Source organism: Caloenas nicobarica, chromosome 1 (genome assembly GCF_036013445.1).
Source record: "Caloenas nicobarica isolate bCalNic1 chromosome 1, bCalNic1.hap1, whole genome shotgun sequence".
NCBI classification, from domain to species: Eukaryota; Metazoa; Chordata; class Aves; order Columbiformes; family Columbidae; genus Caloenas; species Caloenas nicobarica.
The window spans coordinates 25831056-25844134 of record NC_088245.1 but is presented as its reverse complement, the minus strand read 5'-3'; the positions used below and the strand labels follow the sequence as shown (position 1 = coordinate 25844134).

General features: G+C 38.6%; 1 protein-coding gene across 3 annotated transcripts in view; it reads right to left on the bottom strand.

Annotated features, from left to right (window-relative positions):
* Nucleotides 1-13079, bottom strand: part of TSPAN12 (tetraspanin 12) — a 46605-nt gene that overhangs the window by 16235 nt on the left and 17291 nt on the right. The window lies entirely within an intron of this gene.

Here is a 13079-nt window from a genome sequence, read left to right as displayed (position 1 = left end):
GAACTGCAGAGTAATTCAGCATAGAAATTAAGACTCTTTAACTGGTGTCTTCTATTAAACAATTTATATTTTATTTAAAGCAAAGGCACAGTTCCATTCATTCTTGAGTCCAAGTCCCCCTTGTTTTCAGTACATAAGACTTGAAATTACAGTCTTCATGGATTTTAATTTTATTTGGAGATCAAAGAAACACTGTCACAATATAAAAAAATATAATAAATATATCATTCCATTAGCATTAGAAGCCAAAAGGCTTCTAATTCAGTCATTTAATTCTGGAGTGTATTTAGGACAGGTATTAAAAAATAAGAAAAAACAAACAAACAAAACCCCACAAAACACACATGTACTAGGGGTAACTGTTTTTCTGTTTGTTTAGGTTTTTTTCTATTAAAATATCAATAAGCTGTATTATTTAAAATGGAGAATATAAACCTGCAAGTGTTAGGATTTAACAGTCATCTACACAGCATCTTTTTCATTCACTCAGTCTGGAACTGAGAAATTCACAGATACCTTGGTAGCTACTAAACAGTGTCTTGCCTTAACTTCTACTTGCTGACCAAATCTAACTCCCTGAATTAGGTTTCTAGACACAAACAGCCAAATTAAAGATGTGCATGTAAAAATATTCAAGTGAATTTTCAAGAGAAACTTCTACCCTCCCACCCACAAAGGTCTGTTCAATAAAGATGATGTCAGAAGAAGAGGTCCTGCTTTACTGGTCTCCACCACGTTACGTTGCATCTTCACAGTCATTACAGCTGAACAACACATCGCATATCCTTACAAATCAATATTGTCAGTGCACGTAGAGCTCCAGTATAGGCCTTCAATAACCAACATGTCCATCCTTCAAAGGTCTAAAGAGGATAAAAGTCTGAGCTGCACCTTATAAGAAAAATGATGCTTTCTCTAAAAAATAAATTCATGAGCTTCTAGACAATGTATTCACTACCACTGTAGTGCCTGCAAGTTCTGCAAAGGGATCTTTAAAAAAACATGGAAATCTACTTTGCAAAGTATTCCCTTCAAAAGAAGGAAAGACTGCCATGTTTCAGCTCTTTTAAGTCATACAAAAAAACTTTAAGGACATTATGGTTAAAAACACATTTGAGTTCTCAGTTGTCTAAGAAAATTTCAGTGGTTTTATACTCTAACTGAATAACAATGCTGGGACTGCCTGCTATCCCCAAATCTTATACAAAACTTACTGATGATGGTGAAAGCAATACATCTGGGGATGCACGTGTGGCATGCTCTGGAAAACTCTTAATTTGCAGTTCCATGTAACATTCATTCACCAACCTTAATGCTGAAACTTTCTCATTTTTGTCAGCATACAGTTAAGAAAATTTCTGGTAGCAGTTGAAGACAGAAAAGCCAAAACCAAGATTTTCTCCAGTTACTGAATACAGCCTGGGATAGAAAACTGTTTAGCCAGATTCACACATAAACCACTTCTGGGTCTGTCAGGAATTGAGCAGTTCTGACTCTAGCTACATCTGGACACTTCAGGACACTGCAAAAATCAAGCCTTCTGTCCTGAGAAAGCACATCTTCTGTCCTTAAGGCAAAAGGCAAGAAAAGACAGAAAGCACAGGAAAGCACATGCTAAGAACTGAGCAACTGCAGGGACACCAAACTCGCACACAGGAGCTTCAGTTTCACCCTGCTATTGAGGAGGAATATTATACCTCTCTCTAAATGTAATGGTTTGCAAAACAAAGAGTTCTTATGTAAGTTGTGTGGGGAAAAAAAAACACCCTCTAACCATTATTTAAATTTATTACCCTTAATTTCAATCTTCCAAATACAGAAATTATTATTGGCTTCAATGCTTATTCCTTGTCCCCAATCAAATTCCCACAGGAGTCTGAATGCCAAATGCATCTTCCTGCATTTACACACTCCTGCTTTTTGCCAGAAAAAGGGACTTGGTTTTGAAGCAGGACTTAATATTTCTTCCTAACAGCTGAGTGGCTACATTTTGTAAAGGAGACTAACTCCCTGAGGAACACCATTGTGCATTACGCTCAAAACCACACCAGCAGGTCGCTGATATTACCTTCTACAGCACATCTCCCTCAAAGCAGTCTTGGCTATTGTTGAGATATTTTTATACTGTGGTTTTTGTTTGTTTGTTTAGGTCTTGTTTGTTTGGTTGTGGGTTTTGTTCGTTTGTTTTGGCAGGGAGAAGGTAGGATAGGGGGAGGCACAGAAGGGAGAAAGCAGATTTGCAAAGATACCTACAGGTTATCATATAATAATAAAATCTATAAGCATATAAGCATTTAATGCATAGCCACAATCACTTCAAGAACTAGAGACCTTTCACATGGCAAATCCCACAGACTTTTAACACTTTTGTAGGCAATTGCTAATCACTCTCATTCACTAGTCAGACTACACAAAGTGAGAACACTGAAGTGGTGCCTTCACCCTGTACCAAACCCCGCAGAGTCAGGTTCACTGAAGCATTTCCTCCAGCAAGGATGTGAAAAAGTTAAAATGTTGCTTCCTTGAGAGAAAACTGAATGACTAAAATGCTGTTAGAAAACACTCTTTTGAGAGTAACAAATCAATGTAAAAATATTTGCCAATTAAAAAAAAAAAAAGCAGTAGACATTTACTGCTCCTCACTAAGTCACAGACACACATATGGCCAAGATTCTAAACTTCAGCATCCCTGCAGTGTCAAATGGATGTTGTCAATTAGCAGGAACTGGTTCTCCTGCAACCTCCTCATTAAGCTTGCTCACCAACACCGCTGGCCACAGGGGAGGAAGACAGGCAGGCAGCAGCTTTCCAACAGGAGCATCTCCTCTAATACCTGGAGCCTTGCACAAGCCCCTGGATTATTTTCTGCAGCAACAGATGGGTATGTGTGCGTGGCTCCATCCCCAGAGCACAGAGCTGCAGCACTAACAGCCTGCAGAGGCTTAAACAACTGTATTTTTCCAGCACATCAGTTCTGAAATGGAGGTGAAGGAACTAGGGACTGGAGTTCAGCAGAATCCTGTTCCCTTCCTTTCTTGTGCAAGAGAGTAAACAGGAAAGAAGTGAGAACAGAAACAAAGTCATTACTGTAAGAACAAATTTCAGAGAAATGTAGAAAAGACAGAGGGATGAAAGGCAAAGGAAAGATATTAAAGATATTCCCTATGTAATCACCAGACTCTGTTCTTCTGGAATACCCTTCATGTGGTACGGGTATAAATGGGACCACAGTCAACATCCTCATCCCGCTCTGAAACCTCCGATGCAGAAACCACACACATGAACAGCACAGAAACCCACCACAATGGATGGCACCTGCTAGTGCAGAGACACTACCAATCACACCCAGCTGCTACAAATTACAACAGCCTCCAGAGAGGTCTTGCTCTCCTGCAAGTCAGGCAACCGTAAGTCCACTTCTACAGGGAACTGACATATAAGACAGAAAAGATGGTGGGATAGTGGAACATACCGAATGGAAACCCAACGATGATTGAATTCAACCACAGAATGGAGATAACCATCAAGTAAATAATCAAATACAGGAAAAAAAGAAATCAAAAATGAGGACTAGGATTGAAGTAATAGGTTTTGTGCTAATTCAGATGACTCTTCAGATAGCTATCTGCATAAAATCTATCAGAACCTAATAAAGCACTAGAAAGGTTCACGGTATTTTCAAATACGCATCTAAAAATCAAAATAATTCAAAACTACTTTTAGAAATATCTGTACAGACTGTCTAAATACAATGAAAAGTTTTAGTCTGAATAAAATTCCTGCACACCCCAGTAGCATCCCATAAGAGGGCACAAGCTACACATATGCCAGTGCTCCATACATGGAGCATATATACTCTGGCATATGCCCAAAATGTCTTCCTTTATCTCTATGTAAGGCTAAAAACTGAACTACAGAATTAATTTATCCGAATTTAATTATGGCAGTTTTTTTGCTATTCTATTTGTTCTACCAAACTAAGTAAATGATCGCCATCACCAAATACATAACAAGAACACATTTCTTTCTTGATCATCTCAACCATTTAGATACAAACGCAAGTAAGAATAGCAAACGCAAGCACAAAATCACTATTACTGAAACTAAGATATTTTGCATTTGTTTAAAAGGTGTTTGTTCCAACAATTCCCATTCTGTTCAGAGAGCAAGGGTGAACAGCAAATACATGAAGTGCCTCTCAACATAAATCTCTCTCTCATGGCTTCCTATCCTGCAGAGAACAGGATTTTTCTGTTGCAATTGTGGGCAACTGCAGGGAAGGATATAAAACCTGAAGCACATTTTATGTGTTTTGCAGAGACATAATAAAAAACTCTTACTGTAGTTCTGGAGATTGTTTTGCTTGTCTTGAATTTGCCACCAATTCCTGCAATTAATCACTTAATAATATAATTTGTCTATGCTTTTCAGGTGACAGATGAAAAGAATTGGTGAAAATTAACCTTCCGTTTCTGTTACAAACATGACAACAGGACAGTGGAAAAACTGGCACTTCGGAAAACACAGTATATGGACGGAGTTTTTAAAAATTCTGCCGCTCCTCCTACCCAAACCGCCATTTTAAATGCCCTTCTACAAATTATTTCCAAGAAAATGGAGTTTTCCAGAGATTTTTTGACACTGGAAATATTAAATTCTAATTACATTTAGCAAAGGAAAACTACAGTTAAAACTCTAGTGTCCTGCAGTAGTCTCCTTCATATTGCCTTGGCTATTGCACTGAATATCCTGTGCCCTATTATCAGCCACTGTGATAACCCCACTGGCACAGAAACAAAAGCCACATGACTGTCCTTTGAGGATGCCCTTCCAAACCCCAGTGTGAGAATTATGCCAGAAATGAAGCTACGAGCAGGAAACCTCATAGAAATTTGGTGACTTGGGGTACTCAGTGACCAACAAGTCACTATGGCCCTCTGGTGCAAAGCAGCCCAGGCAGGTAAGGGCAGCCATATTACAAAGCCATGAATATCCAATTACGTTGCTGAAGTGGTACCACATGGGGTTTTTGCTGGTGTTACTGATTTTTTTTTTGCCAATGACCTACAGAATCATAGAATAATTTAGGTTGGAAAAGATCATTAAGTCCAATCATAAACCAAACACTGACAAGTCTACCACTAAACCATGTCGCTGAAGCCCCACATCTACACATCTTTTAAATACCTCCAAGGATGGTGACTCAACCCCTTCCCTGGACCTATGGAATGCCTCACCAGCATTCAGCCACTACAACTTGTAAAATCAGTGGGCGATTAGCCCACACATAAGGAGAATCAGAGATCTGGGCACATGCCCAGTCATGCTCTCTTGATCCTGCTCATACCAAACGTGGAATGATCATTTTGTTTGCAGTTTGGAAGTGTAATTTGGAAGCAAGAGTCTAGGCAGCTCACAAAAACACAAACTGAGACAGGGTTCTGCGACAACCCAAATTTCATCAGAAGTAGAAAGGCTCAAGGGTGGCTTAATTCATCTTCTTCCTCCCTCAGACCTTTTGGTCAGCACGCTGCACGTTGCTCCTGTTACTGGGAGTAGCACCCTATTTCATCTCTTCTGACAGCTTCCCAGTTAACTACTGTCATCCTAGAAAACCTAAAAAGACTTCATAGTCTACTAAATTCAACTCTAGAGAACAAATCTATCCCATCACACGATATACTCAAAATATTGGCAGCTTCTTAAGCTCACTGCCAGACAGTGAGAAAGCATGAGAGCATTCTGTATGTGAAAGTAAATGGCACTGGCAGGCAGGAGCTAATTACTGGAGTCAAGGGTTGCAACATGGTGAAGAAAAGTGAGAGTATGGGGGGTGTTGCAGCTTTTGAAGAATCTGATCTATAAGACTGTAGAAATCCTTCAATTTTTGAGCAAACGTGCCTTTCTTTGAAGGATCAGTGTACTTATTAATGAATCACCATTCATATGCTCTGTATTTCATTTAATAAATAACTTTTTTCAAGCTTTACCACTCTCCTCCCAAAAGTTTCTCTTTTCTCCCAGAAGATCTAAAACTACTTTTTTTTTTCCTCCTCTCAGACTCAACAAAAACCACAAACCTTATGTCAGAGCTAATGAAGAGTAGCTGATCAACAAGTCCAGCCTCCTCAGACTTGCTGGCTGGTGCTCACACCACCTTTCTGGGCAACGTGGTCCCTATGGCAAGAGAAGCAAGGAAAGCTCTGGGAGTGAAGGGCAGGGGCTAAAGGAGATTCCAAGGGTAAGGCAGTTGCAGAATTAAACCTTACGGGAATCTCTAAAAGACCAGAGTATATGGTATGTAAAAGAGATGCCAGAAAATTTTCAGAGGGTTATGCATAGTATTTCCCAATGGCTAACAGCCTGAGACCATCAGCCTTGTTCTCCTGAGACAGGAGCCATCCAGACATCTGTCTGCACCCTGAGAAACATCAGATGACCACCAGTGATGCATCACCAACGGGAATCAGACTCTTTCTGTGCAAAACCTAATAAAAAGTCCTCCCTCTTTCAGTGAGTTACAAGCTATGGTTCCCTTTACTTTTGTTACAGTTTAAAAACAAGGTTATTTTGATGATTAATCTAGCCATACTTTTTAAAAACAGAGCAAACACTCATTAAATGGAGTCAGACAAGCTGCACGGAAAACCAAAATCCTCTTGTTTATCCACTCCAGCAGCAAACTTTCCCCTGCCCCCACTTCATCCCTCCCGAGCTCCCTCAGCCCTGCCCTGAAGGGATTAACAGTTCATTTATCATTTCGATTTAAAATTTGGTTTATTCACTTGACAATGCAGAAATTTGTGAGAGATGCAGGCACAAGTCAACAAGAAAACGGGCTGAAACGACCAACTTAATAACATTAGCTACTGAATGCCATCCAGTTCTTCAAAATACATACATTCCACTACAAAGTTATCAAATATCTCTATTATTTTAGATTGGGTTTCCCAGACCACAAAATTTTATCAAAATGTCTTAAAGACTGTGACCTTTACAATGTACAAGTTTTATATAAATAGTTACCACTTTTTCAAAAACCTTTAAGTAATTTTCTGAATCAACTTTTTTATGGCAACGAACATTTTCATTTTCTAAGGTATGTGTTCAAGTTTGTTTGATTGATCTCTTTGCTTTTTTAAAAACTAAACAAAATTATTTATGAATAGGTAGAACTTTTTTCACAGCTTCGATTCTTCTGTGAGATATTAATGATTGGTTTTACATTTTTTACTTTAATGGTTAATCTCTGCTTATAAAAGGAAACAGGTATTACTTTGGAAATAAGCAAATGCACACTTCAGACAATTATTAGGATTTATTTGCCCAAGGTTCAATTACCTCAAGTCAATGAACTCCAAGAAATAAGGGTCACTGCAAGGTCATGGTAAAGTACTGAACAGGACACAGGTAAAAATAGATGTTAGACCACAATTTCCTCAGGGCTTATGATATTCCCTTCACCCTTCTTCTCTGCTTATTTCATAGGATTTATATTAAAAACTAAGGTTTCCTATTCCACACAGATTTTTGAAACACAGCCCTCTTCATCTGTCTACCCCATCTTTATTTTCTACCAAGGAAATTAAACACTATAAAAATGCTTCTTTGGTCAAGAAAATCCAACTCAGTAATGATACACACAAAAACTCTGCTTCAAAATGTCCCCAAAACACTTCAGACATTCACAATTTTGAGTTAAAATTGTTCTTCTCAGGTACAAAACCCATACTGCAGCCCCTGTGCACACATACAGTTAAATGTCTCTATGGTTAATTAGTCAAAAGGGCAAGATTAGGCACAAAAAAAGATGCATTTACCTGACAGAACACCCACTCCATAGTCAGTTTGTGGCAACAAGAATGCAGTTGAACCACAGCATCAAGGCATGTCCCACTGGTGGGGCTGGGCTGCATTTCAGACCAGACACAGAGCTCTGGCTGGGCTTTGAGGATCTGTATACTCACTTACTCCTTCCCTCCCCTCAGGGACTCCCCTGTTTCCTATTTCTTTCAGTGCAGAAAAAACAAAACAAAACAAACAAACAACAACCCCCCCAAAAAACAACAACAACAACAAAAACCAAAACCAAAAACAAACAAACAAAAACCAAAACCAAACCAAACCAAAAAACAACTGGGCAAACAAGCAAGGAAAGAAGAGGAGCTGAGAAGGACAGAGGGGAAAAAAAAAGCACAGTACTTTGGCAGCAAGACCATACATCATCTCAGCAGCTGCCCATCTTCTCAGTCAAGATGCATCCCTTATTCTCATCCCAGCATCACTCCCAGCTCTCTAGCATCACAAACCCCAGTCCCTTGAACCTATGTCACATCAGTCCCTGTCCTTTCAATAGCTTTCTGCTACCACTTCCATCATTCCACTTCAACAACCTATTACTACCTTCCCTCCTCTATTCACCAGGGAGTATCCCTCCAGAGATTTTTTCAGCTCTGGTGCCATTTCAGTCTTTACTACTGCCCTGGGCATCCACGACTCTCAGGAACTTGGAGAGAGGATGCAATATTAACAGTGTAACAAGTGGGAATGGAGGAAAACTGGAAAAAAGGAAGATACCAGAAACAAGGCTTGCTCCAAAAGTTTTGCATCATGAGGTGGCGCCTAGTAAAACCACTACTCAGGACATGCATCTCAAGCGCAGGCAGAGTAGCCACCCCCATCACGTGAGCCTGAAAGCACAACATGCAGTGAAAAGTGCATCACAAAAGTCCAGTCAGCATGTTTCATATTGGAACCATGAAATGGCTACTGTCAACTGATATTTACCTTTTAACTTAGCACTATACATTTTTCCAAAAAGATGATCAAGTGGCTCTTCATTGTTGCAGAAGTACACAAAAAAAACCACACCACACACACCACGCCACCATTTTAATTGATGGAATCATAACTGCACTGTCCAACCTTGTCAAAGACATTTCTCAGAATAGCCCTCAAGGGGCTGGACAGTTGTTACTTGGAACTGCCAGATAACAGCACCAAGCAGGACGGTGCTGCCTCTGCCCTGGTACAACACGGCTGTGCGTCCAAGGCAGCTGCCAGGGTGAGGGAAGCTGATCATAACCGTGAGCACAGCAAACATTTGGATTTAAGCCAGGCATTTGCAAGAAGACCTGGACACTCCCACCAGCTCAATTCCTGTCGTGCTCCTCCAGCCCAACTCTTCCCTCTCCAACGCTGCTCAAATACACAGCTGCTCTTGCGGTTTCTGAGCAGGCAGCGCCCTTCAGCTCTAAGTGCCTCCCAGCAACCCACAACGCAAAGCAACTTGTATCTCTCTTCTGTAAACTTCCTCTCCTTGTTAGGGATATTAGGTTCTGTTTCAAAGCGCTTGCCTTCGAAAAAGTCTTCTAAGTACATACACAGCGCTGTACATTCACGCTGGAGAAGACAAGGTCAACGAAATGCATCTCATGCTTAGGCAGATAAGAGAGGTTGGCACTGGACCCCAGGACCAACATAGTCCACTCCACTGTACTGGGAGCCCTGCAGAGTGCACTCGCTCCTGCAAAGCCCAGCTTTGCTCTTTGGTGACGCTGTGGCATCACCAACACCCATCTCAAAATCCAACAATTAGTTTGAACCTTAAAAACCTTGATCTGAACAGGAAAGGAGTTTACCCTCTACTCCATTTCAGGGCAAAAAGATGTCTAATAATGATTAGCACAGGCATGGACACATGCAGTTCACCTTTGAATTGCAAGTTAGGAATACAGAAAGAATAGTTCTGTATTTATTTTCTTGAGAAAGTTGTTCATATCTGAAACTACTGGAGTATAATACAAACTGGTGAACTTTAAGTGTATTTTCTCTTACAAGTGGAACATCAAACAAGCAGCACTTCACAATGCAATATCAAGCCGCTTACCCACTGACTATCTGAATTTGAGTTTTAGTACTGGCTTCTTATCAAACCCATACCACAGTATTATAAACCCACTTAAACCCATCTTCCAACAAGGCAGGCCAACCAGTCTTGTGAATCTGTTTTTCTCCTGCTCATACCACATTCATAAATGAGCTGGTGATAAAAGGCGCAAAATATGAAAATGAACTCAGTCTCTGCCCTGTCTAATTCTAAATTGAACGGGTTTACACCAAGTATATTTGTCAGCTATTTCTTCGCTTTCAATACTTGGTAGTTAAATAATGAAGAAATACTTATATTAGTACAAGGTATTAGACCAGCTGTGACTGCGGTAAGAGTGAACACGGGTCAGAACAAATAGCCTGTAGTATTACAAAACAACCTATATTATATATTATTGCAGACATAGGTGCTGCCACACACACAAAAAAAGGACCAAAAAAAAAAAAAAATCAGTAAACTCTCATACTAATTCAGGCAAACTGTAGCCACAAGTGCTGCAGAGCCGCTGATATTTCCCACAGAGTAAGAGTCCCTTCTAGGCAGACATTAGCAGTTACAACTGGTATCTTGCAACATAGCATTCACCTGAACTTAATCATCCCTATCACCTGTGCATCCACAGAGACTGAAAGGGGTGTATGGGGATAGCAGAATCTGCCCCAAGTGGTGACACAGTCACTGGTTCCCAGTAATTGTTCAGATGGACATACAGAAACCACTGTCGCCAACACTGCCTTTAGCTGGCTGGGAACAACTGATATGGAACAACCATGGTCACCTTGAGTTTTTCACATGTCTCCAGTTTAAACCTTTCAACCAAAAGACAGTACCATTTCAATTTTTCTTTATGAAATATTTACCTGCTTTTAAAGAAAAAATCAGTTTAGTTTAATAATGGTTTGTCTGGTTGTGTTTCAACTCAATTAACAGACAATTTAGTCTGTCAAGTTCTAATTTATAACCAGGTTCTGCCATAACTGAATTAACAAGCTGTCTGACCACACACCAACAGGGTCTAACAAAGTTTAGCTCTAAGGAATATTTATTTCTCTGCCAACTTTATGATAAAAATCAGTAAAAGGATTTGTCCTATTGACCATCAAATATTTCTAACACTTCTCCCCTTTGTGAAAACATATGCAGACAAATTTGAATCCTGGGCTGTTCGAATGCTGTAATTACAGAAGACTCATAGCTACAAACACCAGAATTTGCAATGAAGACTCCTGCCAGGAAAATATTTTCCAGTGGGATTTTCATGAAGCTCTTCTTGTCAAGCAACAGAGGTTACTCTTGTTGCCTTCAAAACAATTCACGCACCTCTAAGGTTACTATTCTTAAAGAATATACACATGTGTTTTCTTCTTGTTGGTTTTGGGATTTTTGGTTTTTTTGTTTGTGTTTGTTTGGTGTGTGTTTGTTGTGGGTTTTTTTTGGTTTTGTGTGTGTGTTTTTTTGGTTTGGTGGTTTCTGTTGGGTGGGGTTTTTTTTGCTTGGTTGGTTTTCTTTTGTTGGTTGTGGGTGGGTTTTGGTGTTTGTGGGTTTTTTGTTTGTTTTTTTGGTGGTTTTTGTTGTTTTTTTTTTTTTTTTCTAGTTAGGCTATATGCACAACATACTTTAAAAACATTCCAAAAAACGTACAGAGCCTCAGAAGAGGCAAAGGATGGTTCTGGATTTGAAAAAAATAAACTAAATAATCTTGTTTGAAAAACTAACAAGCAGCATAAAACCTGGACTCTAGTTTCTCATCCTTGGACTTTTAATACATTCGAGTCAATGACATGAAGGAGTCCAGATCTTCCAGTTGAGGCTGGCATCACAGCCACTTCTACACGAGGACATCGGTCATTCACAACACAAAACAAAATTATATTATAGACACTTAGGGTACATATAGGCTCTTTACACCAACTAGCCTTCAGGACTATGCATTCCTGAAGCAATTAAAATTAAACAATCGTAGCTTTAAAATGCTGGTTCTACAAATAATCCAGAGCATGCACCTAGGAAGACTGAGGTATTATATGTTCTTACTATGAAGCTGAGTAAATATTAGTTCAATTTATATTTATGTGAAGCTGGGAAGGTTTCAAGCACTTAAGTGAAAGATAAAATTTTAAAAATAAATGAAAATAGCTATGTATTCAGTTGTATTAAAATATCTAGCACCATAATATATATATTTTATGGTCCTTATGCTTTATTAGATTTTTTTTAAAAAACACAATTCAATTAGCAACATTAGCATTAGCATGCTGCCAGGACCGTCAAGATATGTATCCAAACATCTCTGCATGCCTTCATTATGGCTGTTCATGTACTTCAAAAAGAAGACTAAGAGCATAATTGAAGAGATTGTTAATGTTTTACATGAAGGTTCTTTTCTTCTAGTTTATGTGGTTGTACAGAAGCTCATTTTGTTGATCCATCACTTTTCTAATTAGTCTGATGAATGAAGCATTGACTTAGGTCTGCATACTTATGTGGTATAATACAACTGCATTCATTTAACAATTAATCAAAGACAGTGACATACTTAGGAAGATATCATTTAGTTTTGCTTTTCAGTGTGCTTAGCAAAAATTCTCAGGCTCCTGAAAATGAAATATTGCAACTTAAAATGACAGAAATGCCTTGTTTTGATTTGGTATAATTTGACTGCCTAAACACACTTTGAATTATTTATGTCTAGATGGAATTAAAAGCTATAAAAGATTTCTTCTTTTCACTGGCAGTATTAATAAACTGAATGCCAAAGCCAGTTTTAACTTTTTTCTTTTTAATTAGTTATAAATTTTTTCAAGGCTTATACCAAAAATAAGAACTTTTTTTCAGACACTATGTAGCATTGGTCTATATCATATAGTTGCTTTTGCCTTTTAATTAATTTTCATTCACATTAAAAAGCTATCACCACTATAAAATAAAAAACACTTTATGAAAATAATCTTATAACCTTACCGTAAGAACTAAGGTCTTAACAAGTTTATCATCTCTTAATACTTTCACTATTTACATAAAACAAAAATATGTACAAAGCCCTTTCCTAGTATGTAAGAAAGATTACTAGATAAATAGCTATATGGTACAAAATTACATTAATGGATTATTCTTATACAAGTGCTCATAACTAAGTAACATAGTAACTTAGAACTTGTTCCCACTGAATTTAACATTGCAAGTTTAA